The following is a 20,397-nucleotide window of genomic DNA, read 5'->3' as shown; positions in this document are numbered from 1 at the left end:
GCGACCATAGATGATTCATTTTTCGCAATTTCTTGCGACATTTCCAAGAGATGTCCTGCTTGTATTTGCACCTCTGTTTTCAGTAGTTCGAACACTGAGACCAGAGAGTTTAAAACATAGCTCAGGGCTGCCAATGTGTTTTCTGGTGCCAATGGAGGGCCTTCTGGTGAGATGGCCAAAGGCTCTTCTTGTTGGCTGCGGTTTCTCAGTAAGATTGCCCTGGAACCTTGAGTTTTGTTTGTTGGGGTGGTATTTGCTTCTGAGTCCTCCATTGGTGTGCTTGTGGCCTGGGTATTAGATTTATGTGATGGTAAATGCCAGGTAGTGTCAGTAAAGCCCTCTAGGTCATTGGTGCTCTTGTTCCTTTTCCTAGGGAAGTGATCATTAATTCTTGTCTGGATTTTTTCAGTTGTCAGAGTGTACTCTAACCCTCTTTTCCATATTTTTTGAATGTTGAGATTTGGGAACCTTTCCGCTGGAGTTTGTTGTGCATCAGTAAGGGTTTGCGTCTCCTGTGTGTCTACTGAATCTACTTCAGGGACTGTGGATACCCCCCTCCCTGGCGCGCACTCTGCTTCTATGTAGGACCCCTCTTGTACATCCATGTCTTCTTCGAGAGGCGAGCTGCGCAGTCTCATTACAGTTGTTATACTTGTTGCTTGCTGGTATAGGTGCGCGGGAAGCGCGCTAGTTAAATACCTGTTGGGTGCACCTCAGACCGCCAAACAGCCGCACAACAGCCGATTGGCTTGTCTCCTGCCGGGCTTAGCGCCGCAAGGGTGGTAATCTCCGTCCTTTGAATCCGCCCCAGATCACGTGATCAGATCACGTGTCCAAGCGATGCCGCGCCTCCTCCAGGAAGCGCGTCGTGATGATCGTTGCTGGCGTGAGTCTGTGAGAGCACTCGCAACGCCAGATAGGGTGTAGAGGAAAGAGGTAGGTCTGCTTCCACTCTCAGCGCTTTCGTGAATGAGAACTCCACCTGTGTTTTTACAGCAGGGTGGAAATGGAGTTGCGCAGAATCACACGGTGCAACAGAAAACACCAGTAGCACAGCAAGGGTTGAAACCTCAGAATTCGGTACATTTTCCACAAGGACAGTCTCAACAGGCCCCGATGCAACTGTCACAGACAGTAAGCACAGGACAGGCCATGAACCCTGGAATGAGGAGTAACACTGGTGATGGGGAAAGTCCATTCGCACAGGGTGGGACAAAATTGTATATGGACTAGGACTGCTCACTCGGAACGCTGACGTGTTCTATCCGATCAGTGACACCAAACCCTCAACAGGAACCAAGGGTGGATGTCATTATAGGGGATAAAGAATATTCCTTCCTAGTTGACATGGGTGCACCACGTTTGTGTATACGTGAAGGCATGTTTTCCTTGACAGGCAATGCTATAAACACTCAGAGTTTCACAGGAGCTAGAAGTCGTGTTACTTTTACAGACGCACTTCGAGTGTCTATAGGAGAATGTGATATGAATGTGTCACTGGTATATTCACGACAAACACCAGTAAACATCTTAGGTTGAGATTTGGTGACAAAATTAAATATGACTCGATCACGGAGCAGGCCGTAGTATGTTCGACTCCAGGAATGCATTATTTGAACGCATGCAAAATGATTAGAGCATACGCAGGACACACAGCTACGAGAGCTATTTCATTAGAGCCAGAAATATTCGGGTATGGAATGCGCGTACTAATGGCAGGGCTGCCAGGCCTTGCTCAGAAAACCATGAGGACTCCAGATGAATTTCTGTTCAGGCCAGAAATACCTATGCACGAAGAAAAGGGACAAGTATTTCCCTTAATGATACACACAGCCGTGATACGAGAGAAAATGGCTTTGATCGATGGTTGTGATGATGAAGGCCGACAATGGTGCACAGTAATCGACATTGAAAAGGGTACAGATTAACTGACGTCACTGATGACAATCTGTTTGATGAGCCAGCAGACGAGGGAGAAACAGCAGTTGAGGTGAGCCTCACCTTTTGGGTGAAGGTAATTAAAAGAGAGGTTCCTCAAAGAATGATGTTAGCACAGAACCGTCCTGAATATTTCGAGGACGACATGGCCCAGGTGCCTATATCAGTGTGGACCCCAGGCCCTTATGACTTAGGCTTATTAAAAGGAGTCAGAGAAGTGAAAATTAAACTCAAGCCATGAGCAATTCTACCAAAAGCACGACAATATCCAGGTCCAGGGAAGCATATGAAGGGATTTTTAAGACAATTTCGGCTATGATGGAGCAGAGCATTTTAGTGACGTCAGAGTCATCATGCAATACCGCGGTTTACTCTATCAAGAAATCAAAGGGAGGGTATTGGCGTTTAATCCAAGATCTGAGGCCGATAAATGATATTGTGGAAGCCAAGTTCCCTTTAGTCCCTAACCCAGCTACAATCCTTTGTAATATACCTGTTGAGGCAAAATATTTCACAGTGATTGATTTGAAAATGTATTTTTCTCAATCCCATTGCACAAAGACTCACAAGATCTGACATCATTTACTTTTAGACAAATGTGTCTGAAAAGCACAAGGCTACCTCAGGGATATTGTGAGTCCCCTTCTATCTTTAACAGAGTCCTGCAGATGGACCTAAGCAATATTACATTAGAAAGTGTTGTCTTGCAATATGTGGATGACATCTTAATTTGCAGCAGAACAGAGGAGAAATGCAGACACGGTTCTGTTCAGCTATTGACTATATTGGCTGAAAAAGGATATAAGGTTGACAAAGAGAAGTTACAATATTGTCAACAAGAAGTGCTCTACGTAGGTCAGCTAATCTCACATGAGGGGAAAAGAGTTACCCCAGAAAGAGCTGAAGCCATAATTAATACAGCCAAGCCACACATGGTCAAGCAGATGCAGAGCTTCTTAGGCCTTTGCAATTATGTCAGGGCATGGGTCTCGCTATTTGCTAATCTAGAGAAACCGAAAGGCACACTGACATCTCAGAGAGCTTCTGCTTATGAAGTTATCATATCAAATCCATCAATTAAGATAGTCCGATACAAGATAGTGAACCCAGCCCTGTTTATAGCAGAGGCAGTCACTGAAGGAGAGCCAATTCATGACTATGTAAAATTCTATGATGAAATTCCCAGAGTGAAGGAAAATGCATTGGCAGGAGGAGAAATTGTCTTCGAGAATCGATCAAAACGATGGAGAAAGATATACAGGCATTGCTGTGATGAAGCACACAGCAAATGGAGAATTTCGAGTGCTTCTTAGTGCATGAATACCATCTCATTTTTCAGCACAAGCTGAATTATTGGCGTTGATACTCGCGATTGAGAATAACGCAGACCACGAAGTAACAGTGCACAGTGACTCGGCCTATGTGATGTCTACAGAGCACGCAGGCTTAGTGCGCTGGAAAAGGAGGGGCTACCTCTGAGCGGACGGCATGCCAGTACAGCATGCAGCCTTATTAGACATGCTGATTAAGGCACTACAGCTCACAGTGGGCATAGTGGTTGTGAAATGCGCCGCCCACACCAAAGGGACAGATTTTATCTCATGAGGCAATCAAGCAGCAGACAAGGAATCCAAGCGTATGGCATCCAAGAGCGAGATGATCATGGAGGTGGACGTCACTGACATAAATGAGAAAATGATTGTTGCACGGAGTGAACCTGAAAGCTATAATAATATGGGGCAAACACAGTTAATGGAACTCCAAGGGGAGGCACGACAGGAGGAAAGGAACTTAGGGAAGCAGCGAGGGTGTTCTTTAAACCCCTCTAACAGCTTGTGGTGACAAGACAGCACTGGTTAACCAGTAATGCATAGAGCTCTTTTAAAAATAGTGCTGGAACAGTTCTACTGTCCAGCAAACATGACAAAAGAGAATCTAGCAGCAACACTCGCTGAAGACTGGTTCATACCAAACTTAGCAGAGCACGTTGCATTGTTTCTGGTGAACTGTATAATTTGCCAACAGTTCACAGCTGGGCACACACTGTAGGTAATTAGAGGAAATTGACATGGGGGGTCCTGGGAGTCTCTCTGCCAGACATTAGTCCTGGTTATGAGAGACTTACCCAGAGTCTTTAGCTCAGTATCTTTTACAGAGAAGAAATATCCCAAACATATTAGTCTTTGTCCTGCCCTGGGGTAGTCCAGCACCGAAATGCTAGGCAATTCTCCTCTGAACAAGAGTACCAACAGCATCTCTAGACATGTGTTTTGGTCTGGTTGGACCTCATCAGTAGGGAGGATCTGTGCCTGTTTAAGAATAGTGAGCAAGGGGTCCCCGTCTGGATTCCCCTAGTAACTTAGGGTGAGACCCAAAGTCACTTAAATATGCAAATTGACAAGGGGGGTCCTGGGAGTCTCTCTGCCAGACATTAGTCCTGGTTACGCGAGACTTACACAGAGTATTTAGCTCACTATCTTTCACAGAGAAGAAATATCCCAAACATATCAGTCTTTGTTCTGCCCTGGGGTAGTCCAGCACCGAAATGCTAGGCAATTCTCCTCTGAACAAGAATACCAACAGCATCCCCAGACACGTGTTTCGGTCTGGTTGGACCTCATCAGTAGGGAGGATCTGTGCCTGTCTAAGAATAGTGAGCAAGGGGTCCACGTCTGGATTCCCCTAGTAACTTAGGGTGAGACCCAAAGTCACTTAAATATGCAAATTGACAAGGGGGGTCCTGGGAGTCTCTCTGCCAGACATTAGTCCTGGTTACAAGAGACTTACCCAGAGTATTTAGCTCACTATCTTTCACAGAGAAGAAATATCCCAAACATATCTGTTTTTGTGCTGCCCTGGGGCAGTTCAGCACCGAAATGCTAGGCAATTCTTCTCTGAACAAGAGTACCAACAGCATCCCCAGACACGTGTTTCGGTCTGGTTGGACCTCATCAGTAGGGAGGAGCTTTGCCTCTCTAAGAATAGTGAGCAAGGGATCCACGTCTGGATTCCCCTAGTAACTTAGGGTGAGACCCAAAGTTACTTAAATATGCAAACTGACAAGGGGGTCCTGGGAGTCTCTCTGCCAGACATTAGTCCTGGTTACGAGAGACTTACCCAGAGTCTTTAGCTCACTATCTTTCACAGAGAAGAAATATCCCAAACTTACCCAGAGTCTTTAGCTCACTATCTTTCACAGAGAAGAAATATCCCAAACATATCAGTCTTCGTCCTGCCCTGGGGCAGTCCAGCACCGAAATGCTAGGCAATTCTCCTCTGAACAAGAGTATCAACAACATCCCCAGACACGTGTTTCGGTCTGGTTGGACCTCATAAGTAGGGAGGAGCTGTGCCTCTCTAAGAATAGTGAGCAAGGGGTCCACGTCTGGATTCCCCTAGTAACTTAGGGTGAGACCCAAAGTTACTTAAATATGCAAATTGACATGGGGGTCCTGGGAGTCTCTCTGCCAGACATTAGTCCTGGTTACGAGAGACTTACCCAGAGTCTTTAGCTCACTATCTTTCACAGAGAAGAAATAACGCAAACATATCAGTCTTTGTCCTGCCCTGGGGCGGTCCAGCACCGAAATGCTAGGCAATTCTCCTCTGAACAGGAGTACCAACAGCATCACCAGACACGTTTTTCGGTCTGGTTGGACCTCATCAGTAGGGAGGAGCTGTGCCTCTCTAAGAATAGTGAGCAAGGGGTCCACGTCTAGATTCCCCTAGTAACTTAGGGTGAGACCCAAAGTTACTTAAATATGCAAATTGACAAGGGGGGTCCTGGGAGTCTCTCTGCCAGACATTAGTCCTGGTTTATGAGAGACTTACCCAGAGTCTTTAGCTCACTATCTTTCACAGAGAAGAAATATCCCAAACATATCAGTCTTTGTCCTGCCCTGGGGCAGCCCAGCACCGAAATGCTAGGCAATACTCCTCTGAACAAGAGTACCAACAGCATCCCCAGACACGTGTTTCGGTCTGGTTGGACCTCATCAGTAGGGAGGAGCTGTGCCTCTCTAAGAATAGTGAGCAAGGGGTCCACGTCTAGATTCCCCTAGTAACTTAGGGTGAGACCCAAAGTTACTTAAATATGCAAATTGACAAGGGGGGTCCAGGGAGTCTCTCTGTCAGACATTAGTCCTGGTTAATGAGAGACTTACCCAGAGTCTTTAGCTCACTATCTTTCACAGAGAAGAAATATCCCAAACATATCAGTCTTTGTCCTGCCCTGGGGCAGTCCAGCACCGAAATGCTAGGCAATTCTCCTCTGAACAAGAGTACCAACAGCATCCCCAGACACGTGTTTCGGTCTGGTTGGACCTCATCAGTAGGGAGGAGCTGTGCCTCTCTAAGAATAATGAGCAAGGGGTCCACATCCGGATTCCCCTAGTAACTTAGGGTGAGACCCAAAGTTACTAAAATATGCAAATTGACATGGGGGGTCCTGGGAGTCTCTCTGCCAGACATTAGTCCTGGTTACGAGAGACTTACCCAGAGTCTTTAGCTCACTATCTTTCACAGAGAAGAAATATCCCAAACTTATCAATCTTTGTCCTGCCCTGGGGAAGTCCAGCACCGAATGCTAGGCAATTCTCCTCTGAACAAGAGTACCAACCGCATCCCCAGACACGTGTTTCGGTCTGGTTGGACCTCATCAGTAGGGAGAAGCTGTGCCTCTCTAAGAATAATGAGCAAGGGGTCCACGTCTGGATTCCCCTAGTAACTTAGGGTGAGACCCAAAGTCACTGAAATATGCAAATTGACAAGGGGGGTCCTGGGAGTCTTTCTGCAAGACATTAGTCCTGGTTATGAGAGACTTACCCAGAGTCTTTAGCTCACTATCTTTCACAGAGAAGAAATATCCCAAACATATCAGTCTTTGTCCTGCCCTGGGGTAGTCCAGCACCGAAATGCTAGGCAATTCTCCTCTGAACAAAAGCACCAACAGCATCCCCAGACACGTGTTTTGGTCTGGTTGGACGTCATCAGTAGGGAGGAGCTGTGCCTCTCTAAGAATAATGAGCAAGGGGTCCACGTCTGGATTCCCCTAGTAACTTAGGGTGAGACCCAAAGTTACTTAAATATGCAAATTGACAAGGGGGGGTCCTGGGAGTCTCTCTGCCAGACATTAGTCCAGGTTATGAGAGACTTACCCAGAGTCTTTAGCTCACTATCTTTCACAGAGAAGAAATATCCCAAACATATCAGTCTTTGTCCTGCCCTGGGCCAGTCCAGCACCGAAATGCTAGGCAATTCTCCTCTGAGCAAGAGTACCAACAGTATCCCCAGACACATGTTTCGGTCTGGTTGGACCTCATCAGTAGGGAGGAGCTGTGCCTCTCTAAGAATAGTGAGCAAGGGGTCCACGTCTAGATTCCCCTAGTAACTTAGGGTGAGACCCAAAGTTACTTAAATATGCAAATTGACAAGGGGGGTCCAGGGAGTCTCTCTGCCAGACATTAGTCCTGGTTTATGAGAGACTTACCCAGAGTCTTTAGCTCACTATCTTTCACAGAGAAGAAATATCCCAAACACATCAGTCTTTGTCCTGCCCTGGGGCAGTCCAGCACCGAAATGCTAGGCAATTCTCCTCTGAACAAGAGTACCAACAGCATCCCCAGACACGTGTTTCGGTCTGGTTGGACCTCATCAGTAGGGAGGAGCTGTGCCTCTCTAAGAATAATGAGCAAGGGGTCCACATCCGGATTCCCCTAGTAACTTAGGGTGAGACCCAAAGTTACTAAAATATGCAAATTGACATGGGGGGTCCTGGGAGTCTCTCTGCCAGACATTAGTCCTGGTTACGAGAGACTTACCCAGAGTCTTTAGCTCACTATCTTTCACAGAGAAGAAATATCCCAAACTTATCAATCTTTGTCCTGCCCTGGGGAAGTCCAGCACCGAATGCTAGGCAATTCTCCTCTGAACAAGAGTACCGACCGCATCCCCAGACACATGTTTCGGTCTGGTTGGACCTCATCAGTAGGGAGAAGCTGTGCCTCTCTAAGAATAATGAGCAAGGGGTCCACGTCTGGATTCCCCTAGTAACTTAGGGTGAGACCCAAAGTCACTGAAATATGCAAATTGACAAGGGGGGTCCTGGGAGTCTTTCTGCAAGACATTAGTCCTGGTTATGAGAGACTTACCCAGAATCTTTAGCTCACTATCTTTCACAGAGAAGAAATATCCCAAACATATCAGTCTTTGTCCTGCCCTGGGGTAGTCCAGCACCGAAATGCTAGGCAATTCTCCTCTGAACAAAAGCACCAACAGCATCCCCAGACACGTGTTTTGGTCTGGTTGGACGTCATCAGTAGGGAGGAGCTGTGCCTCTCTAAGAATAATGAGCAAGGGGTCCACGTCTGGATTCACCTAGTAATTTAGGGTGAGACCCAAAGTTACTTAAATATGCAAATTGACAAGGGGGGTCCTGGGAGTCTCTCTGCCAGACATTAGTCCAGGTTATGAGAGACTTACCCAGAGTCTTTAGCTCACTATCTTTCACAGAGAAGAAATATCCCAAACATATCAGTCTTTGTCCTGCCCTGGGCCAGTCCAGCACCGAAATGCTAGGCAATTCTCCACTGAACAAGAGTACCAACAGTATCCCCAGACACATGTTTCGGTCTGGTTGGACCTCATCAGTAGGGAAGAGCTGTGCCTCTCTAAGAATAGTGAGCAAGGGGTCCACGTCTGGATTCCCCTAGTAACTTAGGGTGAGAGCCAAAGTTACTTAAATATGCAAACTGACAAGGGGGTCCTGGGAGTCTCTCTGCCAGACATTAGTCCTGGTTACGAGAGACTTACCCAGAGTCTTTAGCTCACTATCTTTCACAGAGAAGAAATATCCCAAACATATCAGTCTTTGTCCTGCCCTGGGGCAGTCCAGCACCGAAATGCTAGGCAATTCTCCTCTGAACAAAAGCACCAACAGCATCCCCAGACACGTGTTTTGGTCTGGTTGGACGTCATCAGTAGGGAGGAGCTGTGCCTCTCTAAGAATAATGAGCAAGGGGTCCACGTCTGGATTCCCCTAGTAACTTAGGGTGAGACCCAAAGTTACTTAAATATGCAAATTGACAAGGGGGGTCCTGGGAGTCTCTCTGCCAGACATTAGTCCTGGTTTATGAGAGACTTACCCAGAGTCTTTAGCTCACTATCTTTCACAGAGAAGAAATATCCCAAACATATCAGTCTTTGTCCTGCCCTGGGGCAGTCCAGCACCGAAATGCTAGGCAATTCTCTTCTGAGCAAGAGTATCAACAACATCCCCAGACACGTGTTTCGGTCTGGTTGGACCTCATAAGTAGGGAGGAGCTGTGCCTCTCTAAGAATAGTGAGCAAGGGGTCCACGTCTGGATTCCCCTAGTAACTTAGGGTGAGACCCAAAGTTACTTAAATATGCAAATTGACATGGGGGTCCTGGGAGTCTCTCTGCCAGACATTAGTCCTGGTTACGAGAGACTTACCCAGAGTCTTTAGCTCACTATCTTTCACAGAGAAGAAATAACCCAAACATATCAGTCTTTGTCCTGCCCTGGGGCGGTCCAGCACCGAAATGCTAGGCAATTCTCCTCTGAACAAGAGTACCAACAGCATCACCAGACACGTTTTTCAGTCTGGTTGGACCTCATCAGTAGGGAGGAGCTGTGCCTCTCTAAGAATAGTGAGCAAGGGGTCCACGTCTAGATTCCCCTAGTAACTTAGGGTGAGACCCAAAGTTACTTAAATATGCAAATTGACAAGGGGGGTCCTGGGAGTCTCTCTGCCAGACATTAGTCCTGGTTTATGAGAGACTTACCCAGAGTCTTTAGCTCACTATCTTTCACAGAGAAGAAATATCCCAAACATATCAGTCTTTGTCCTGCCCTGGGGCAGCCCAGCACCGAAATGCTAGGCAATACTCCTCTGAACAAGAGTACCAACAGCATCCCCAGACACGTGTTTCGGTCTGGTTGGACCTCATCAGTAGGGAGGAGCTGTGCCTCTCTAAGAATAGTGAGCAAGGGGTCCACGTCTAGATTCCCCTAGTAATTTAGGGTGAGACCCAAAGTTACTTAAATATGCAAATTGACAAGGGGGGTCCAGGGAGTCTCTCAGCCAGACATTAATCCTAGTTTATGAGAGACTTACCCAGAGTCTTTAGCTCACTATCTTTCACAGAGAAGAAATATCCCAAACATATCAGTCTTTGTCCTGCCCTGGGGCAGTCCAGCACCGAAATGCTAGGCAATTCTCCTCTGAACAAGAGTACCAACAGCATCCCCAGACACGTGTTTTGGTCTGGTTGGACGTCATCAGTAGGGAGGAGCTGTGCCTCTCTAAGAATAATGAGCAAGGGGTCCACGTCTGGATTCCCCTAGTAACTTAGGGTGAGACCCAAAGTTACTTAAATATGCAAATTGACAAGGGGGGTCCTGGGAGTCTCTCTGCCAGACATTAGTCCAAGTTATGAGAGACTTACCCAGAGTCTTTAGCTCACTATCTTTCACAGAGAAGAAATATCCCAAACATATCAGTCTTTGTCCTGCCCTGGGCCAGTCCAGCACCGAAATGCTAGGCAATTCTCCTCTGAGCAAGAGTACCAACAGTATCCCCAGACACATGTTTCGGTCTGGTTGGACCTCATCAGTAGGGAGGAGCTGTGCCTCTCTAAGAATAGTGAGCAAGGGATCCACGTCTGGATTCCCCTAGTAACTTAGGGTGAGACCCAAAGTTACTTAAATATGTAAAGTGACAAGGGGGTCTTGGGAGTCTCTCTACCAGACATTAGTCCTAGTTACGAGAGACTTACCCAGAGTCTTTAGCTCACTATCTTTCACAGAGAAGAAATATCCCAAACATATCAGTCTTTGTCCTGCCCTGGGGCAGTCCAGCACCGAAATGCTAGGCAATTCTCCTCTGAACAAAAGCACCAACAGCATCCCCAGACACGTGTTTTGGTCTGGTTGGACGTCATCAGTAGGGAGGAGCTGTGCCTCTCTAAGAATAATGAGCAAGGGGTCCACGTCTGGATTCCCCTAGTAACTTAGGGTGAGACCCAAAGTTACTTAAATATGCAAATTGACAAGGGGGGTCCTGGGAGTCTCTCTGCCAGACATTAGTCCTGGTTACGAGAGACTTTCCCAGAGTCTTTAGCTCACTATCTTTCACAGAGAAGAAATAACCCAAACATATCAGTCTTTGTCCTGCCCTGGGGCGGTCCAGCACCGAAATGCTAGGCAATTCTCCTCTGAACAAGAGTACCAACAGCATCACCAGACACGTTTTTCGGTCTGGTTGGACCTCATGAGTAGGGAGGAGCTGTGCCTCTCTAAGAATAGTGAGAAAGGGGTCCACGTCTAGATTCCCCTAGTAACTTAGGGTGAGACCCAAAGTTACTTAAATATGCAAATTGACAAGGGGGGTCCTGGGAGTCTCTCTGCCAGACATTAGTCCTGGTTTATGAGAGACTTACCCAGAGTCTTTAGCTCACTATCTTTCACAGAGAAGAAATATCCCAAACATATCAGTCTTTGTCCTGCCCTGGGGCAGCCCAGCACCGAAATGCTAGGCAATACTCCTCTGAACAAGAGTACCAACAGCATCCCCAGACACGTGTTTCGGTCTGGTTGGACCTCATCAGTAGGGAGGAGCTGTGCCTCTCTAAGAATAATGAGCAAGGGGTCCACGTCTGGATTCCCCTAGTAACTTAGGGTGAGACCCAAAGTCACTGAAATATGCAAATTGACAAGGGGGGTCCTGGGAGTCTCTCTGCCAGACATTAGTCCTGGTTACGAGAGACGTACCCAGAGTCTTTAGCTCACTATCTTTCACAGAGAAGAAATATCCCAAACATATCAGTCTTTGTTCTGCCCTGGGGCGGTCCAGCACCGAAATGCTAGGAAATTCTCCTCTGAACAAGAGTACCAACAGCATCCCCAGACACGTGTTTCGGTCTGGTTGGACCTCATCAGTAGGGAGGAGCTGTGCCTCTCTAAGAATAGTGAGCAGGGGGTCCACGTCTGGATTCCCCTAGTAACTTAGGGTGAGACCCAAAGTTACTTAAATATGCAAATTGACAAGGGGGGTCCTGGGAGCCTCTCTGCTAGACATTAGTCCTGGTTACGATAGACTTACCCAGAGTCTTTAGCTCACTCTCTTTCACAGAAAAGAAATATCCCAAACATATCAGCCTTTGTCCAGCCCTGGGGCGGTCCAACACCGAAATGCTAGGCAATTCTCCTCTGAACAAGAGTACCAACAGCATCCCCGGAAATGTGTTTCGGTCTGGTTGGACCTCATCAGTAGGGAGGAGCTGTGCCTCTCTAAGAATAGTGAGCAAGGTGTCCAGGTCTGGAGTCCCCTAGTAACTTAGGGTGAGACCCAAAGTTACTTGAATATGCAAATTGACAAGGGGGGTCCTGGGAGTCTCTCTGCCAGACATTAGTCCTGGTTTATGAGAGACTTACCCAGAGTCTATAGCTCACTATCTTTCACAGAGAAGAAATATCCCAAACATATCAGTCTTTGTCCTGTCCTGGGGCAGTCCAGCACCGAAATGCTAGGCAATTCTCCTCTGAACAAGAGTACCAACAGCATCCCCAGACACGTGTTTCGGTCTGGTTGGACCTCATCAGTAGGGAGGAGCTGTGCCTCTCTAAGAATAGTGAGCAAGGGGTCCACGTCTAGATTCCCCTAGTAATTTAGGGTGAGACCCAAAGTTACTTAAATATGCAAATTGACAAGGGGGGTCCAGGGAGTCTCTCAGCCAGACATTAATCCTAGTTTATGAGAGACTTACCCAGAGTCTTTAGCTCACTATCTTTCACAGAGAAGAAATATCCCAAACATATCAGTCTTTGTCCTGCCCTGGGGCAGTCCAGCACCGAAATGCTAGGCAATTCTCCTCTGAACAAGAGTACCAACAGCATCCCCAGACACGTGTTTTGGTCTGGTTGGACGTCATCAGTAGGGAGGAGCTGTGCCTCTCTAAGAATAATGAGCAAGGGGTCCACGTCTGGATTCCCCTAGTAACTTAGGGTGAGACCCAAAGTTACTTAAATATGCAAATTGACAAGGGGGGTCCTGGGAGTCTCTCTGCCAGACATTAGTCCAAGTTATGAGAGACTTACCCAGAATCTTTAGCTCACTATCTTTCACAGAGAAGAAATATCCCAAACATATCAGTCTTTGTCCTGCCCTGGGCCAGTCCAGCACCGAAATGCTAGGCAATTCTCCTCTGAGCAAGAGTACCAACAGTATCCCCAGACACATGTTTCGGTCTGGTTGGACCTCATCAGTAGGGAGGAGCTGTGCCTCTCTAAGAATAGTGAGCAAGGGATCCACGTCTGGATTCCCCTAGTAACTTAGGGTGAGACCCAAAGTTACTTAAATATGTAAAGTGACAAGGGGGTCCTGGGAGTCTCTCTACCAGACATTAGTCCTAGTTACGAGAGACTTACCCAGAGTCTTTAGCTCACTATCTTTCACAGAGAAGAAATATCCCAAACATATCAGTCTTTGTCCTGCCCTGGGGCAGTCCAGCACCGAAATGCTAGGCAATTCTCCTCTGAACAAAAGCACCAACAGCATCCCCAGACACGTGTTTTGGTCTGGTTGGACGTCATCAGTAGGGAGGAGCTGTGCCTCTCTAAGAATAATGAGCAAGGGGTCCACGTCTGGATTCCCCTAGTAACTTAGGGTGAGACCCAAAGTTACTTAAATATGCAAATTGACAAGGGGGGTCCTGGGAGTCTCTCTGCCAGACATTAGTCCTGGTTACGAGAGACTTTCCCAGAGTCTTTAGCTCACTATCTTTCACAGAGAAGAAATAACCCAAACATATCAGTCTTTGTCCTGCCCTGGGGCGGTCCAGCACCGAAATGCTAGGCAATTCTCCTCTGAACAAGAGTACCAACAGCATCACCAGACACGTTTTTCGGTCTGGTTGGACCTCATGAGTAGGGAGGAGCTGTGCCTCTCTAAGAATAGTGAGCAAGGGGTCCACGTCTAGATTCCCCTAGTAACTTAGGGTGAGACCCAAAGTTACTTAAATATGCAAATTGACAAGGGGCGTCCTGGGAGTCTCTCTGCCAGACATTAGTCCTGGTTTATGAGAGACTTACCCAGAGTCTTTAGCTCACTATCTTTCACAGAGAAGAAATATCCCAAACATATCAGTCTTTGTCCTGCCCTGGGGCAGCCCAGCACCGAAATGCTAGGCAATACTCCTCTGAACAAGAGTACCAACAGCATCCCCAGACACGTGTTTCGGTCTGGTTGGACCTCATCAGTAGGGAGGAGCTGTGCCTCTCTAAGAATAATGAGCAAGGGGTCCACGTCTGGATTCCCCTAGTAACTTAGGGTGAGACCCAAAGTCACTGAAATATGCAAATTGACAAGGGGGGTCCTGGGAGTCTCTCTGCCAGACATTAGTCCTGGTTACGAGAGACGTACCCAGAGTCTTTAGCTCACTATCTTTCACAGAGAAGAAATATCCCAAACATATCAGTCTTTGTTCTGCCCTGGGGCGGTCCAGCACCGAAATGCTAGGCAATTCTCCTCTGAACAAGAGTACCAACAGCATCCCCAGACACGTGTTTCGGTCTGGTTGGACCTCATCAGTAGGGAAGAGCTGTGCCTCTCTAAGAATAGTGAGCAGGGGGTCCACGTCTGGATTCCCCTAGTAACTTAGGGTGAGACCCAAAGTTACTTAAATATGCAAATTGACAAGGGGGGTCCTGGGAGCCTCTCTGCTAGACATTAGTCCTGGTTACGATAGACTTACCCAGAGTCTTTAGCTCACTCTCTTTCACAGAAAAGAAATATCCCAAACATATCAGCCTTTGTCCAGCCCTGGGGCGGTCCAACACCGAAATGCTAGGCAATTCTCCTCTGAACAAGAGTACCAACAGCATCCCCAGAAATGTGTTTCGGTCTGGTTGGACCTCATCAGTAGGGAGGAGCTGTGCCTCTCTAAGAATAGTGAGCAAGGTGTCCAGGTCTGGAGTCCCCTAGTAACTTAGGGTGAGACCCAAAGTTACTTGAATATGCAAATTGACAAGGGGGGTCCTGGGAGTCTCTCTGCCAGACATTAGTCCTGGTTTATGAGAGACTTACCCAGAGTCTATAGCTCACTATCTTTCACAGAGAAGAAATATCCCAAACATATCAGTCTTTGTCCTGTCCTGGGGCAGTCCAGCACCGAAATGCTAGGCAATTCTCCTCTGAACAAGAGTACCAACAGCATCCCCAGACATGTGTTTCGGTCTGGTTGGACCTCATCAGTAGGGAGGAGCTGTGCCTCTCTAAGAATAGTGAGCAAGGGGTCCACGTCTGGATTCCCCTAGTAACTTAGGGTGAGACTCAAAGTTACATAAATATGCAAATTGACAAGGGGGGTCCTGGGAGTCTTTCTGCAAGACATTAGTCCTGGTTATGAGAGACTTCCCCAGAGTCTTTAGCTCACTATCTTTCACAGAGAAGAAATATCCCAAACATATCAGTCTTTGTCCTGCCCTGGGGTAGTCCAGCACCGAAATGCTAGGCAATTCTCCTCTGAACAAAAGCACCAACAGCATCCCCAGACACGTGTTTTGGTCTGGTTGGACGTCATAAGTAGGGAGGAGCTGTGCCTCTCTAAGAATAATGAGCAAGGGGTCCACGTCTGGATTCCCCTAGTAATTTAGGGTGAGACCCAAAGTTACTTAAATATGCAAATTGACAAGGGGGGTCCTGGGAGTCTCTCTGCCAGAAATTAATCCTAGTTTATGAGAGACTTACCCAGAGTCTTTAGCTCACTATCTTTCACAGAGAAGAAATATCCCAAACATATCAGTCTTTGTCCTGCCCTGGGGCAGTCCAGCACCGAAATGCTAGGCAATTCTCCTCTGAACAAGAGTACCAACAGCATCCCCAGACACATGTTTCGGTCTGGTTGGACCTCATCAGTAGGGAAGAGCTGTGCCTCTCTAAGAATAATGAGCAAGGGGTCCACGTCTGGATTCCCCTAGTAACTTAGGGTGAGACCCAAAGTTACTTAAATATGCAAATTGACAAGGGGGGTCCTGGGAGTCTCTCTGCCAGACATTAGTCCAAGTTATGAGAGACTTACCCAGAGTCTTTAGCTCACTATCTTTCACAGAGAAGAAATATCCCAAACATATCAGTCTTTGTCCTGCCCTGGGCCAGTCCAGCACCGAAATGCTAGGCAATTCTCCTCTGAGCAAGAGTACCAACAGTATCCCCAGACACATGTTTCGGTCTGGTTGGACCTCATCAGTAGGGAGGAGCTGTGCCTCTCTAAGAATAGTGAGCAAGGGATCCACGTCTGGATTCCCCTAGTAACTTAGGGTGAGACCCAAAGTTACTTAAATATGTAAAGTGACAAGGGGGTCCTGGGAGTCTCTCTACCAGACATTAGTCCTAGTTACGAGAGACTTACCCAGAGTCTTTAGCTCACTATCTTTCACAGAGAAGAAATATCCCAAACATATCAGTCTTTGTCCTGCCCTGGGGCAGTCCAGCACCGAAATGCTAGGCAATTCTCCTCTGAACAAAAGCACCAACAGCATCCCCAGACACGTGTTTTGGTCTGGTTGGACGTCATCAGTAGGGAGGAGCTGTGCCTCTCTAAGAATAATGAGCAAGGGGTCCACGTCTGGATTCCCCTAGTAACTTAGGGTGAGACCCAAAGTTACTTAAATATGCAAATTGACAAGGGGGGTCCTGGGAGTCTCTCTGCCAGACATTAGTCCTGGTTACGAGAGACTTTCCCAGAGTCTTTAGCTCACTATCTTTCACAGAGAAGAAATAACCCAAACATATCAGTCTTTGTCCTGCCCTGGGGCGGTCCAGCACCGAAATGCTAGGCAATTCTCCTCTGAACAAGAGTACCAACAGCATCACCAGACACGTTTTTCGGTCTGGTTGGACCTCATGAGTAGGGAGGAGCTGTGCCTCTCTAAGAATAGTGAGCAAGGGGTCCACGTCTAGATTCCCCTAGTAACTTAGGGTGAGACCCAAAGTTACTTAAATATGCAAATTGACAAGGGGGGTCCTGGGAGTCTCTCTGCCAGACATTAGTCCTGGTTTATGAGAGACTTACCCAGAGTCTTTAGCTCACTATCTTTCACAGAGAAGAAATATCCCAAACATATCAGTCTTTGTCCTGCCCTGGGGCAGCCCAGCACCGAAATGCTAGGCAATACTCCTCTGAACAAGAGTACCAGCAGCATCCCCAGACACGTGTTTCGGTCTGGTTGGACCTCATCAGTAGGGAGGAGCTGTGCCTCTCTAAGAATAATGAGCAAGGGGTCCACGTCTGGATTCCCCTAGTAACTTAGGGTGAGACCCAAAGTCACTGAAATATGCAAATTGACAAGGGGGGTCCTGGGAGTCTCTCTGCCAGACATTAGTCCTGGTTACGAGAGACGTACCCAGAGTCTTTAGCTCACTATCTTTCACAGAGAAGAAATATCCCAAACATATCAGTCTTTGTTCTGCCCTGGGGCGGTCCAGCACCGAAATGCTAGGAAATTCTCCTCTGAACAAGAGTACCAACAGCATCCCCAGACACGTGTTTCGGTCTGGTTGGACCTCATCAGTAGGGAGGAGCTGTGCCTCTCTAAGAATAGTGAGCAGGGGGTCCACGTCTGGATTCCCCTAGTAACTTAGGGTGAGACCCAAAGTTACTTAAATATGCAAATTGACAAGGGGGGTCCTGGGAGCCTCTCTGCTAGACATTAGTCCTGGTTACGATAGACTTACCCAGAGTCTTTAGCTCACTCTCTTTCACAGAAAAGAAATATCCCAAACATATCAGCCTTTGTCCAGCCCTGGGGCGGTCCAACACCGAAATGCTAGGCAATTCTCCTCTGAACAAGAGTACCAACAGCATCCCCAGAAATGTGTTTCGGTCTGGTTGGACCTCATCAGTAGGGAGGAGCTGTGCCTCTCTAAGAATAGTGAGCAAGGTGTCCAGGTCTGGAGTCCCCTAGTAACTTAGGGTGAGACCCAAAGTTACTTGAATATGCAAATTGACAAGGGGGGTCCTGGGAGTCTCTCTGCCAGACATTAGTCCTGGTTTATGAGAGACTTACCCAGAGTCTATAGCTCACTATCTTTCACAGAGAAGAAATATCCCAAACATATCAGTCTTTGTCCTGTCCTGGGGCAGTCCAGCACCGAAATGCTAGGCAATTCTCCTCTGAACAAGAGTACCAACAGCATCCCCAGACATGTGTTTCGGTCTGGTTGGACCTCATCAGTAGGGAGGAGCTGTGCCTCTCTAAGAATAGTGAGCAAGGGGTCCACGTCTGGATTCCCCTAGTAACTTAGGGTGAGACTCAAAGTTACATAAATATGCAAATTGACAAGGGGGGTCCTGGGAGTCTTTCTGCAAGACATTAGTCCTGGTTATGAGAGACTTCCCCAGAGTCTTTAGCTCACTATCTTTCACAGAGAAGAAATATCCCAAACATATCAGTCTTTGTCCTGCCCTGGGGTAGTCCAGCACCGAAATGCTAGGCAATTCTCCTCTGAACAAAAGCACCAACAGCATCCCCAGACACGTGTTTTGGTCTGGTTGGACGTCATAAGTAGGGAGGAGCTGTGCCTCTCTAAGAATAATGAGCAAGGGGTCCACGTCTGGATTCCCCTAGTAACTTAGGGTGAGACCCAAAGTTACTTAAATATGCAAATTGACAAGGGGGGTCCTGGGAGTCTCTCTGCCAGACATTAGTCCAGGTTATGAGAGACTTACCCAGAGTCTTTAGCTCACTATCTTTCACAGAGAAGAAATATCCCAAACATATCAGTCTTTGTCCTGCCCTGGGCCAGTCCAGCACCGAAATGTTAGGCAATTCTCCTCTGAGCAAGAGTACCAACAGTATCCCCAGACACATGTTTCGGTCTGGTTGGACCTCATCAGTAGGGAAGAGCTGTGCCTCTCTAAGAATAGTGAGCAAGGGGTCCACGTCTGGATTCCCCTAGTAACTTAGGGTGAGACCCAAAGTTACTTAAATATGCAAACTGACAAGGGGGTCCTGGGAGTCTCTCTACCAGACATTAGTCCTAGTTACGAGAGACTTACCCAGAGTCTTTAGCTCACTATCTTTCACAGAGAAGAAATATCCCAAAAATATCAGTCTTTGTCCTGCCCTGGGGCAGTCCAGCACCGAAATGCTAGGCAATTCTCCTCTGAACAAAAGCACCAACAGCATCCCCAGACACGTGTTTTGGTCTGGTTGGACGTCATCAGTAGGGAGGAGCTGTGCCTCTCTAAGAATAATGAGCAAGGGGTCCACGTCTGGATTCCCCTAGTAACTTAGGGTGAGACCCAAAGTTACTTAAATATGCAAATTGACAAGGGGGGTCGTGGGAGTCTCTCTGCCAGACATTAGTCCTGGTTTATGAGAGACTTACCCAGAGTCTTTAGCTCACTATCTTTCACAGAGAAGAAATATCCCAAACATATCAGTCTTTGTCCTGCCCTGGGGCAGTCCAGCACCGAAATGCTAGGCAATTCTCCTCTGAGCAAGAGTACCAACAGCATCCCCAGGCACGTGTTTCGGTCTGGTTGGACCTCATCAGTAGGGAGGAGCTGTGCCTCTCTAAGAATAGTGAGCAAGGGATCCACGTCTGGATTCCCCTAGTAACTTAGGGTGAGACCCAAAGTTACTTAAATATGCAAACTGACAAGGGGGTACTGGGAGTCTCTCTGCCAGACATTAGCCCTGGTTACGAGAGACTTACCCAGAGTCTTTAGCTCACTATCTTTCACAGAGAAGAAATATCCCAAACATATCAGTCTTTGTCCTGCCCTGGGGCAGTCCAGCACCGAAATGCTAGGCAATTCTCCTCTGAGCAAGAGTACCAAAAGCATCCCCAGACACGAGTTTCGGTCTGGTTGGACCTCATCAGTAGGGAGGAGCTGTGCCTCTCTAAGAATAGTGAGCAAGGGATCCACGTCTGGATTCCCCTAGTAACTTAGGGTGAGACCCAAAGTTACTTAAATATGCAAACTGACAAAGGGGTCCTGGGAGTCTCTCTGCCAGACATTAGTCCTGGTTATGAGAGACTTACCCAGAGTCTTTAGCTCACTATCTTTCACAGAGAAGAAATATCCCAAACATATCAGTCTTTGTCCTGCCCTGGGGCAGTCCAGCACCAAAATGCTAGGCAATTCTCCTCTGAACAAGAGTACCAACAGCATCCCCAGACACGTGCTTCAGTCTGGTTGGACCTCATCAGTAGGGAGGAGCTGTGCCTCTCTAAGAATAATGAGCAAGGGGTCCACGTCTGGATTCCCCTAGTAACTTAGGGTGAGACCCAAAGTTACTTAAATATGCAAATTGACAAGGGGGGTCCTGGGAGTCTCTCTGACAGATATTGGTCCTGGTTACAAGAGACTTACCCAGAGTCTTTAGCTCACTATCTTTCACAGAGAAGAAATATCCCAAACATATCAGTCTT

This window comes from Ambystoma mexicanum, chromosome 11 (assembly GCF_040938575.1).
Source record: "Ambystoma mexicanum isolate Mex_15411 chromosome 11, UKY_AmexF1_1, whole genome shotgun sequence".
Lineage (NCBI taxonomy): Eukaryota > Metazoa > Chordata > Amphibia > Caudata > Ambystomatidae > Ambystoma > Ambystoma mexicanum.
The sequence above is the reverse complement of the archived record's forward strand: the minus strand, read 5'-3'. Positions refer to the sequence as shown.